Raw genomic sequence first — 12,524 nt, 5'->3', positions numbered from 1 at the left:
GCTGGGACTGAGATTTTGATGAATTTCAGAGATGTAGATGCTGAAACAGGTTTACGACTTCACTAGAGGGCAGCACCTAATCACTGATTTGGAGACTTGACTGCTTCATGTTACTGAGCAGCCTGTCCTGTGGCAGCACTGCTGATGAGTGAGGTTTTGGTCGTGATTATCGACACAATTTGCCTTTTTTTAATCATTTCTGTATTTCACCATTAGGGAGGTTTAAGTAGTGTGACTTTATCCACAAAACTATTAAATCATTTTAAATGAAATACTTCTAAAAAGGTAGGTTTTAAAATACACTAAGTCTTTTACCAAATCTCTCTGAAGTAGCTGTGAAGTATTTTAATACCATTGAATCCGCTTGTCCTGAGACTGTGCCCTTCTTTGCACAGTATGTGCTTCTCCACTTTACTCATAAAAAAAAAAAAATTTCCAAATCCAGTGATTCAAAGCCATATAGCAAGTCATTAGCACATCTAGAATTAGAACTTGAGAATTAAGGTGTTCCTGGACTTGTTTAGTTAGCATAAACACAACAGTTTCTGATGTTCTTCCTTGCCCATCCTGCTGAATTCTGGTTGTAAGAGGTCCAGATTGGATGGAGCAGGAGAGCAAATGTGTTGTAAGACGTACTGAGGTGCTGTGTACTCTTCTGTCACTGCAAGTGATTTCAAATAGTGTCAGGAAGGAGAGATTAAGCATTTATTTTTGCAAATTCTGTAATGTAAGTTGCAAATACTGTATACTGAGTTATGGGGTGCACAGCAGTACAAGAATGTTTCAGCTTTGTACTAAATACCTTAATTCTTGCTGTTGCATTTTTTGCCTCCTGGAAAACGTAAGTTACTGTCCCATCCAATGTGAAAAAGGGAAGGCTTTTGCCTTGAGAAATAAAGGAAACCTCAAGGTGCTTGTTGCATTTCTTCATGGGTTTTGAGCAATGACGCTTTCATGTACTAAACAGGCCTTAAAGGTTGGATGGTATGAAGTATTGCAAGAAGTTGAAGCTGTTACGTGTGTGTGGCCAGGGATATTTATTTGCAGTGGGATGAATTACCGTGAAGTATATGTATCACCATACTCTCATTCTGAAAAACAGCTCTTTGTCCGCTTGCCATGTGTTAAAGAGTACTTAAAGTTCTGACCTATTTAAAATCTCTTTGTGTTTAATTCCTTTTTTCTTAGCATGGCTTTTTTTTCTGGCATTTCTAAGCTGAAGTTCTTTTAATGAATTATTTCTCTGCTTTTCCTCTTCTTCCACTCTCCTTGGCAAAATAAATTTTATTGATGTAGCCCATTAAATATTTATCACCGCAGCCTTTCCCCTTCAGGCTGTGCTCTTGTCCGATTTTGCAAGCTAAAGAGAACGAGTCTGGTTAGTTCTTAGAAAGGAAACCTTCAAGAAAAAAACGAACTGACTACATGTTAGAGGACCACTGGTTATTTAGAAGGTTGAGTTTGCTACTAAGTCTCTTGAATCTGCTTGACCCTGCTCCTGTTTGAGAGCTGTGTTTGTGGTGCAGGTGGTTTAGCAAATTAAAGGACTGAATGATTTTTTTTTTTCTCTCCCGTGTCTCATTCAATATCCGGGATTACTGCTCTGAAAATTATTTGGAAAGTTACGGTTCTGTAAATCTCTTCCATGTGGAACTGTTTCAACTGCTACGTGATTTTTTTCCCAAACGCTTGCTGATCAGACAGCAAATTAGATTGTCCGCTTTGGATGTAGCGCTGAACCCATCTAGTGGATGTGGCAGTCATAGCACACCTTGAAATGAAGCTGCTTTCTCGCCTAAGGATGTTTCTTGAAACATTTGAACGCCTCTGATCATCCTTTAAATCCCTTTTTTTGCTGTGATTTGTAAGATCTAGGGGGAGGATACAGAGCTTTTCTGGAGTGTGTCTGAAACAAGTCTGTAGAGGACACAGTCCTCAGTTACTGCTGTCCGGTACCTCCAGGCGCCTAGCTGGTATCCATACGCTGCACCGCCACTTACTCTTGCCATGAATCCTGCTGGATTTATGCTGCATTTCCTTTTGGATCACTAGCAGCAGCAATGTGCTGGGCAGTTAATGACACACTACTGTCACTGTTTGCATTTCTTCTGTTGAAACTATGGAACAAAGATTGGGTTTTTTTCTGGAACAAGACATCTCTTGGGTACTCGGATGTTTTTGTCCCATGTTTGTGTCACAGTGAGGTAGCAATACAGCCTAACCCAGTTTGGGACACTTCCATTGAGGCAGTCTGCACCTGTGTATTTTCTTCCAGTGATTAAAACTATGCAAGTTATAAGTCTTATTAAATTACTTTGAACCCCCTTAACCTGAATGAAACCTTTTAAGCTGATAAACACTTTGAAATGGCTGCAGTATGATTTGGTATTCATAATAGATACTGCAAAATATGCCTGAGAGCTCAGTCTTTGTAGTGTTATATTTTGCACATAAGATTGCCTGCCATCTGAGACTTCCATTTTGTGTGTGCAATATTGAATGTTTTATTATGCTTTAACAGATGGGAGGAAGAGTTGAAGCAGAGGGGAGTTTGGAAATGTGGTGCGGAAGCCCTTACTCATCATCGCTACCCATTGCTATTCTTCTGCCTTGTCAGAAGATCAGGGATCTGTATTTATCATGGGTTTAGCATGTATTTTCAGTCAGTTTCTACTGAATTGAGAGTGACTTAAGAAATTAAGCCTAGCACAATGTTGTTAACAGATTTACATGGCTAGGAACTGGGGGGAGTTGAACTTCAGTTTAGGATCTTTGAAGATGCATCCATTTTATGAAGACTGAGTAACTTCTGTCTGCAAATCTTGATGCAGTGTAGTGTTTAGCTAAGGATCTGTATCACATGCTTAAACATAAGGGTTCTTTAATCTTTGTTTTAAGCTTTGGATGCAGATTTCTAAGTTCCTGGAAGAGAAAAGGTGTTTTGTGTACATACAATTCAAAGATAATTGTTCAAAAACTTGTGTAGTCACTCACCCTCAGCATTCTGCTGTTCATGAGATTGTTTCAGTTACTTGGTGAAAAACTGTTAGCCCTGATACTGGGAGGAATTGCATTAAGAATGAAATAATTAAGCCATGGGTTTTTTTCTGTAGCTTCTCCAACAAATGCATTGCAGCAGCAACAGCTTGTTCTGAGCCTGACTGCACTCCATAGCTGCATTGTCCGTCCTTGGAGAATGTGTACAAACGTGTTACACAACTGCAGTCACAGCCATGCTTATGCATGCTCCAACAGACCTCAGTGCATCTGGGAGACCATGCAAACTACCTTTTGCTGCACACAGGGATTAGATTCTGGAGATAACAGCTCAGCTTGCTGAAGTTTCTTCAGAGGTTGGGAGGTACGAACTAGATTACAGAAGAAAAAACTGTGTCCTGTTGATCTCTAACACTTTGCACTGATTCCTTGTGTGAATGCTGCAGGGTGTTGAATTGGTACTGCTAAGTCATTCTTAATAAAATACAGGTCTCTCACGCTGTGGGACAATTGTTACCAGGCTGTCCTAGCTGCAGTATGCTTCAGTTCAATAAGGGTGAGTTAGAGGGAGGATCACTATACTGTGAGATGAAATGATCGTAGTTTGGAAATGAATGGAAAGGTCTTTGATAATAGGAAATTCAAGGTTACATTTAATTGAGGACACCCAAGAAATGGTTGGGTAAATGTAATAGGAAAATGACATGGGATTCATGAATAAGAGAAATTTGTGTAAGTTAATTTTGTACGTAACAAAGCCATTATTGCTTGTAAAAATATTTGTGTCTATATTAACACAAACTAGTCGTTCATCTGCATAAATTTATCTAGCAGAGCCAGGGCCCCAAGCTGCTTGTAATAACTAGAGGTGAATTCATGGGCTGTCAGTTCCTCAAACCACTTTGTGCTGGAGTATTTCAGCTATGCGTTATACCGTGTACTGAGATGAAGCTGTAGAATAAAGTGGTGTGTACCAATGAAGATTAATTACTGTAAAAGGTTGAGTGTTACGGACAGATAACTTGGCCAAAATTGAGCAAATCTCCCAATTAAAGTTTTTTTCCTTTGAAAAAGAACACTGTTTGACTGAACAATGCTGATTTTCTATCCCTAAATTTGTCTTGACCTATTATAACTGGATGTAATGACTTATTCTAGCATAATTGTGGAAAAGAATAGAGGCTGTACTGGGGACCCCTCAAGTGTGCAGGTTTCAGTTACAGAAAAAGCTAAGATTGAATGCTGTTTCCAGTTGTGTGGAAAACCATTTTTTTGTGATTCTCATTCCTAGTTTAAGTGATAAGTAATATCAGCCCTGATAGCAAATGGCTTACTCTAAAGATATTGAGGAATTCAGTAATACACAGATTATAATGGGGTCAATCAAGTGTTTTAAATTTTACGTAGTTAAACTTCCCAGACAGACTTGTGTAACTTTAGGGTAAGTCTAAGCTGTTGGAGATTTGAAAGCTTTTTTGAAATTCCAGACTGTAAATTATATTCTTCCCCATTGTAGGATGGGGGATTAGGTGTTTTATTTTCCTCTAGCTTTTGAAGAAATGCTGCAGCTTCACACTTACCCCTGAGGAGTGTTGTGAAGCTGAATCTGCGTTTCTAACATGGTGTTTGCATAAAGGCATGATAGGCACGGACCAGGAAAGGTGCACGTTGTTATGGTCTGAAAGAAACCAGCATTCTGCTTAAAACTCATCCTACTGTGCTTAATGTAACAGCATTTTGTACTTACTGCAGGTACAATGTCCACTAGATAGTCTTAAAGTGAAAGCACTCGGTACCTCACATCAGGGTCCTGGAGCCCAGCAGGGCAAAGTTGTGGAAAAGTGTTGATGTGCTCTCTGATGGTACTCATCCGTGCATGCAGCCCCATCTGTTGGAAGACCCAGAAGGGCTTTGTTAAAGCAAAGAATTGTGCGTAGAAAGTAATATTAGGCTCCTGTCATGGCGAGGGGAAAGAGGTACAGAGGTGACCTGAATTACGTGCTGAGTCGGAACTGGGAATTTCAGCTTAGTGTCTTGATTTCCTGTCACTTTTTATTTTAAACGCCAGCTGAGCTCGTCTCATTGAGGACTATGCCTTGTTCTGGTCTTGCATGCACGCCTGCTATTTCCTTTTTTACTGGCTTGTAGTTCTTGAATGATACTTAAGGTGTTTCATTCATTCTGCAATCTGTTCTCCTTCCCCAAATACTTAAAAGTGACTCTGTTGATGAACATGGTACTTAGCTATGTGTGAAGAACACTGGTTCTGTGGGATCTGACATTCGTATCAATATTTCTAACTAATCTGTCAGCTTTGGCAGGTTTCTGCAAAGATACTCGTCTTGCAAAAGTTCAGATTGTTGCAGAAAATTCAATCTTGCACAAAAATCTGTAGGTTCCTCTGGCTCTTCTGGATACAGATGTAGATGCAATCCAGGAACACGGAGTGGGGTCCGGTGGGAAAAACAGATGCAATAAAATTGGCTATGGTCAGGGCCATGTAAAAATAACTACCTTTATTTTAAACTTACATAAATATCCTGCTCTCTGCATGTCTAATAATGCTAGAGCTGCTTTTCCACTGTGAATTTTGTCTAAGGTCCTAAATGCTTTCTAACCATCTGTCTTCATTCTGTATGAGAGACATTAAATAAAGCCTTTAAGAGAGATGGAATAAAGTTCTTCCCAAATCTCTGAGAAGTAAATTTTTACACAAAGCCTGGAGGAGACTATCTTTTATATTAGCTGTCTGGTTTCTTGTCAATAAAGTGAATTCCAGCGATGTGAGGAGTAGGTCTGATAATTGGGGGCTGTGACATACTTAACAGTAGAAAGATTACCCAGCAGTTAGCAAAAAGTCTCAAAGAAACCGTCCATGGGAGTTCTAATCTGCAATGATTTCTGCAGGCTCCGTTGGTGCGCTGCACAAGACTCAAATGACAAATTGAAAAAAAGTGTTCAGTAACATGCAGTCAGCATTGTATCTATTGCTAAAATAATTACTTAATGCTCTTTTGCTTATCTGAACTCAAGGCGTCTCAGTAAACAAACATCTCACTACAATACCCGGAGAAGCATGCAGGACGTTCAGTATACTCCTACCTCTATCCAGAAAGAAGCTGAGGTGCGCCTCTGGAAACCACATTTTTTGGGCCATACCTTTAAAATTAATCCAGCCATAGTAACTCACTGATTTGTTTGAATGTATCCTCCAGCAACTCACGTCTTCACCTCAGAGCAATTAAAACAGTGGAACAGAACTTCACTTGAATGCGTTTAATGCTTTACTCCTGCCTTTCCCATATGCTGATTTCCCCCAGAGGGAGAAAAATCTGAGTACCATGTAAGATTTTCCAAATAGAATAATAAACGAGTGGGTGTTTGAGCTCTGAAAGGATACGAATCTCTCTAGCCGGCTTAGCTGATTTGGTATTTTAGTTACATAGAGTAAATCCAACATTTTCAGGCGTGTTTTCAGCTCAGAAACCTGTGTGTGCTTATGCAAAACATGGCCAAGAACAAATGAAGGTGAAGCACGTACGATAAATTAATGAACAGGTCAGGCGCCAGGTATCCCCTTTCCCAGCTCTGGAAGATTTTACTAACTTTTAACTACAGTAATTAACACATTTCTGCTGAAGGGCTCTATGAGAAGAGGAACCCCAGCCCCTCTGTGCCCGACGTGGGGCACGGCTGCCTGGCCAACGCTCCTCGCACGGCTCAGCAAGGACAAGCAGCCTTTGCTCTTCCATGAAAGACCTTCTGTTATCCCGGTCGGATGCAAGGGGATGTTATTTGGATGCTTTTCTGTGCAAGGAGGCTCCAGAAGGGCTGGTAAAGCACCGGTGAGACAAGGGGAAGGTTCACGCTCGGCCACTGATGTGTTGCACCTCAAGGCAGAAGTTCAATGTGGGGAAGGTGCTTAAGGGGAGGGGAAACCTCATTTTTTTCTTCTACTGCTTATAGGTTGCAAGATTTCCAGGCAAGAGGTGTCTCTGGTAATCAGTATTTTAGCAGTGGCTAATGAGTGACAGAAAGCTGGTATTACAGGTCCAGTGTGGTTCTGGGTATAGGTCCAGCTTACTACTTCAGTTAAAGCAGCGAGGCCTATGGCTGCTCTCGTCTGACGCTTGAGGGAGTCCCCAAAAAGTTGCTCTTTTCCTTCTGAGCTTTCCTGCCTTTCCCCCGATCTATCTGGGAACCTCTTCCTTGCTTTCAGGCAGACTCAGAGAAGACCCCAGAAAAAAGATTACAGCAAGTCTCTAGCTCAGCCAGCACTCTTAATCTAAAAATATGAGGCACGTAATTGCTGTTAACACTCGTAACAGTTTTAAGTCTGTGCAAAGTTAGCCAGTATTTTTAATGGGGCTGCTTCGCAGTTAGATTATGTTCCTGATGAGTATGTCATTGCTTCATTAGTTTTCTCCCCTCATAGTTTTCCTGCATTTTGACAGCAAATGATCCTTTGCTCTCAAGGACGTCGCCAGAGCACACGTTTCTGTGAAGCACGTGGCGATCTCATTTACAGATACGTTTTACTACGTCAGTGGCCGTGCCACTTCCAGAGATCAGCGTAGGGAGAAGGGTTAGGGAAGAAAACTTACAAAAATTAAGTGTCTTTAGCCAATTTTGATGGTAATGATTTTATATACATACATATATATCTCGTGGTGATAAAAGTGAAGAGATTGATACACTCCAGCTACTAACGTATACTTCATTAACTTTATTAGGCAAAATTACTTAAGACTTCATAAATATCAAATGCTACTCCCTGCACGGAGTGGTATCATAGCATTTATAAGCGTCATTAATTGCCAGAGTATACGCTTGCACACGTGTATTGTAGCAGAAGCGAGATCACTCTAAAGAACACAGATGTATATATTCATTTTCTGTCAAACAACTCCACAAACGCATGGGAGTTTTAAAACTATTTCAAGGAGTTCTGCATTTCATTAATCATTTGTACTTCTGCCTTATTCTGAAGTTTTTTTCCCAGCTGGGTATGTCAGGTGTTCCTGAATGGATGAAGGTTTATGGGGTCATGGTCTTAGACTGCAGAAACTCTTGATTTTTGAGATGCTGAACAGCTGTGCTCTGGCTGGGGTCAGCAGGAGAAACTCGTTACCGAGGGCCCGGGGTTCGTTCCTTCTCTTCCTGCGCTCGCTGACTGGAGTGGTCGTGGGATAAACCACTTCAGACCTACTTAATATCAATTATTCACCTCCCAGCTTTGAAAATGAAGCATAGATTCAGCAAGCCCTTTCAAAAAGAGGAAAAAAACCCTTCAAAATCACAAGGCTGGGTCTTGTTCCCACAGAATTCAGAAGGAGCAGGTACATATTTCTCCATTTTAGACTATTTTTTAATTCCAGCACCAGATTTTTTCACCTTACTGGGCAAAACTTGCCTCTTGTACTAAAAACTGTGACCATCCAAGGTATTTCAGAAATGGCTGCATAAATGGGTTTGTGCCCGGAGCAAGGACAGGTGGAACGCATTACCACTGGCCGTTAGGAGGTTAAATGGACCAGCCTGGGGCCAGTGGTGTGTGATGGGGTGGCAGGAACCACTACTGGAGCAGGCTCAGACTGGAGCCAGAGGTTCCTGCAGGGACAAATTCACCTTGGGTCAAGGTGTGGCTGGTTTTGGGAAGGCAGGTAAGCGTTTCCCTACAATCTAATGCTTTTCTGAATCCTTGTCCTAGAGGGCAAAGCTTTGCCTGTTGGTCCGCTTAATGTAACGTGGACAAGTTGCTTTGGTGCAGCTCAGAGCTGCGGTTCTGGCTCTGACTAGTTGTTTCTCTACAAATTTATTATTTTTTATTTATTATTAGTTTTATTGTTTTGCTAATAACTGAGTTCTGGAGAAGGGCATTCCCAAGGGAATTGAAAGGGCTTTCTTGAAAGCACTGGGGACAGATCAGTGAGCATGGTGAGCTATCGGGAGTGCAATGTAATTACTGGTTGTGTTGCAGAAGCTGTATGCAGGGATGGATCGGAGCAGGATCCCTTTCCTGAGAGCTCTGTTTGCATTCACAGATTTAGAACGGGAAAGGTGGGGGGATGCAGGCCAAAAGGAATTACTGCTAGGGCAGGAGACTGCTTATCTGTTTCTTGGTCTTTTCCCTAATTCCCAGCTCCTCGGTGGTGGTTTTGTTTGCCAGGGGACTGAGAACTGTGAGTTTACAGAGGAGGGAGCAGCTGCTGTGCTCCTTTATCACCTCCCCTCTGCTCGGATTAGTTTTCCCCAGTATCATCTGATGAAATGTCTGTTTGTTCATTGCTAATCTGCCCTCACCAAAGTAAAAAACAACAGACAAAAGGATGTTAACGTGTTGCTCTGACTAGGAAATTCATGAGCCTTCAACATTTAATGTTGAGAGCCCCTGAAAAGAGTTGTCCTAATTAGTCCTGCTTTGAGCCCATATGTGCTGGGGATTTTTATCGTGTTAAATGTGTTAAACCTGGTGACTCCGCATGCAGCCAGTTATCCTGAAGGACCTGCAGCCTGGTTTTAGCCCTGTTGTGTCTGCAATGTGACTTTTAAAACCAGTAAGGATGAGGAGGGAGGCAGCAGTGCCGCAGGAGCTCGGAGCGGAGGCGCATCCCTCGCGCTCCCTTCCCACAGATTATTGTGTTTTCCTCTCTGTGTATAGAGCCATCCAATCGCTCTCGGTGCGCGTAAAATTACCGCAAGGTCTTGCTGTGTAGTAATTCTTAACTGCGTTAGCTGCGTCTCCGTGAATTATGCTGACGAGGTTGCTGAATGTTGCTCACCACCTCCCCTTGCCAGCTGAGGGGTGGAGCGGGCTGTTGGGGGGTATGTCCCTCAAAGGCCACAGATTTGCCGTTAATACCTGGGTGCGCTTCTAACTAACGGCAGTGTTTTTGCTGGTATGGTCCCTTTAAAGCTAAAGGAGCAATGGATGATTTATAAGCATGAGAAAAGGCCTCTTATTTTGTTGGAAAAAATTTTGTACTAACTCTGCAAAGAAGCTGGATGGTTTTTTTGTGTAAATGTCTTGGAAAATTTCAGGGAAAAAAATCAAGCTTTTATAAACAGCCTTCTGGTGTTCTTACTCAGAAGAACCATATGCAGAGTAGTCGGTGTGGATAAGCGTTCTCTTGGCTGAACCCTGCTACCCAAGGGAACAGGATGTTCTTTAAAGTTAAAATCAAAATTTAAATCTTTCATATGTTCTCCTTGTCTAATAGTATGGAAAAACACACAGCTCTGATATGGGGTATTTATTTCTTTATTTTCCTCTCCATTTCTCTGCTCAGGCAGAAGGATTCTTATTCTGATAAATCTTTCTCCAACTCAATGAAAATATGGATTAAAAAGGGGGGGGGGGGAAGTATTTATCAGGCCACGTGGCAGGATCTCTGCCACGATGCAGCTTTTTTGATCTGCCCCTGATCGTGCAGGAGTGAAACAGCTGTATGGGGCTCTCCTTCGAAGTACCATCCCCACCGGCACGTTTGGTTATGATTGTACGTGCCGTTCTGGTCTACGGCTCCCTGTGAGGCCGTCGGGCTTCCTCGGGCTAGCGGCTCTACCGAGGGGCGCTGGCTCTGCCATTCCCACGTCTGACAACTGCTGGAGAAAACTCATTTGCAGGGCTAAATCCTTTTCATTGTGAGAAATTATCTTTTTTTCCTCTTCTCCCCCCCTCCCCCATATCTTTGCTTTCTAACCTTACTTCTTTCTTTTTAATATTACTAGCCCAAGTGGGATAAAGATGAAGAGTAAGTTGCTGCACCTTAGGTAAAATTTATAGCTTTTGAAAAGCTCCTGTGGCTCAGGATGTTAATTGTAACCTGGGACTGTTGCTTGACGAAGTAAATCTTCAATAACCTCGTGCGCTGCTGCTGGAAAGGGAAAAAAAGACTGAACAGTCTCTTCCCCTAAACATACCACTGAAATGTCTCTCTGCAGCAGTTTTAGTGATGGCACAAAACTTGGAACTTTTTTAAATCCTAAAAGTAGTCCCAGGTGTGCGTACACGTACTAGGGCTGTCTCGGATTGTTCCGGTGTCCAGGCAAAATTTAGTTTTGTAACGATGACGCGGGTGGGGCAGAGCAGGAGTGCTGTGCCGGGCCCTTTGAGGACTGGGTGGGAGGGCTCGGCGTGCACGGCTGGCTTCTCCCTTTTCTCTCTGGTTCTGACTTCTGTTCTACCTGGGGCTTATCTTGTTTGTTTGTGCATATACATAAACCCATTTTCAGCTTCTCCTGAATATGGCCTGAATTAATTTCCCTTTATATTTTTACCGTGTATTAAGACAGCAGCTGCGTGTCCAGCCACAGACCAGAGTCCCCTTGCTGTAGGCAAGCACAAAGCAATGTTGTCTGCCTGAAAAAGGTTTGCAAGGTTATGTTTTTGCAAAAGTAAATCCAGTTTCTCCACCTTTGTTTTTCATTCTGAGGTGGTAAATTAATCTATTCTGCTGTTTAGCTGGGAGTAAGACTCTAAAGTTATTTGAAGAGTATAGAAGAGGGTTTAAAAAAAAGTAACAATCTTCTAAAAATTTAAAATGAGCAGGTTTCATGACCCAGCAGATTAATTCAGAGAGAATCAAGTGATACATGGCAGAGGTAAGACATCTGATGAACAGCTCCAGTACAGGAGGGCAAATGATGTCAGCTTCATTTGAAAGTAATTGTTTTTGTACATGGCTAGCATATAAACTACAATAACCTGACATTACGATAACCTGACACTACAACGTGCTCCTCGGTACAAATGGGCAGCGAAAGCAGATGTTTTAATATTCAACTAGCAGCACTTCAATGGAACCTAATTAATTTACATGTAGCTATATCTATTCGAGAGAGAAAACCACTGTAAAGCTGGAATGTTTCTACAAGTACTGGCCTGCAGCTTTCCCTGACATGCAAAATGTGAGTTTATTGCTGGACTAGACGTGCCGAGGAAGGGCAGGTGGTCCCAAACTGGCTCAAGAGGTAAGGTAAGGCTTAGACTGCAAATATTTTCAGTTCTCTAAGACAGTTCCTAGTTGGTAGACAGAAAAGAATCACCACCTGATGGCTGCTTATTCCAGTCTGCAAAATAAGCTGTTGGTCTCATTTTCTACTTTGGTAGACAGGTACACTCATCATCCAAAAAATGCTCACCAGATTTAGCACTAATTAGCTGCCTTGCTGGCAGTCTTTGCTGACAGACACAAATGTGAGAGGAACACAGATGTTAAAATACCCATTTATCCTCAGAGTTTGCTCCTTCTCTGTCTTCCTTGTACTTTGTTGTATTTTTCTCTTGTCCTTTGTCACTTACATCTGTGCACTGTGACGGTTAAAGAAAGTGGCCCTTTGTCCTTCAGTAAAGTGATTTTTTTTTTGCGGACATTCAGTACTATGTATTTTTATGAAGCCTCGAGAACAGCCAGTGCCCAGTGGGACAAAACTCTATTGGGCCAGTGGCTTGCAGGTGAGGCATTCCCGATGGGGTGACGTCACAGGTGCGGATGACTTCTGCCAGCTCTGTTATGCTGAAGAAC

At 42.1% G+C, this 12,524-nt stretch overlaps 1 long non-coding RNA gene across 1 annotated transcript in view; it reads left to right on the top strand.

The window, feature by feature from the left end:
* The first annotated feature begins 6,658 nt into the window (after window positions 1-6,658).
* Window positions 6,659-12,524, top strand: part of LOC129214698 (uncharacterized) — a 177,843-nt gene continuing 171,977 nt past the window's right edge. Inside the window, exon 1 of the long non-coding RNA XR_008579782.1 lies at window positions 6,659-6,842. This is a non-coding gene — a long non-coding RNA (uncharacterized LOC129214698). The remainder of the gene's footprint in view (window positions 6,843-12,524) is intronic.

Source organism: Grus americana, chromosome 18 (genome assembly GCF_028858705.1).
Source record: "Grus americana isolate bGruAme1 chromosome 18, bGruAme1.mat, whole genome shotgun sequence".
Lineage (NCBI taxonomy): Eukaryota > Metazoa > Chordata > Aves > Gruiformes > Gruidae > Grus > Grus americana.
The sequence above is the reverse complement of the archived record's forward strand: the minus strand, read 5'-3'. Positions and strand labels throughout refer to the sequence as shown.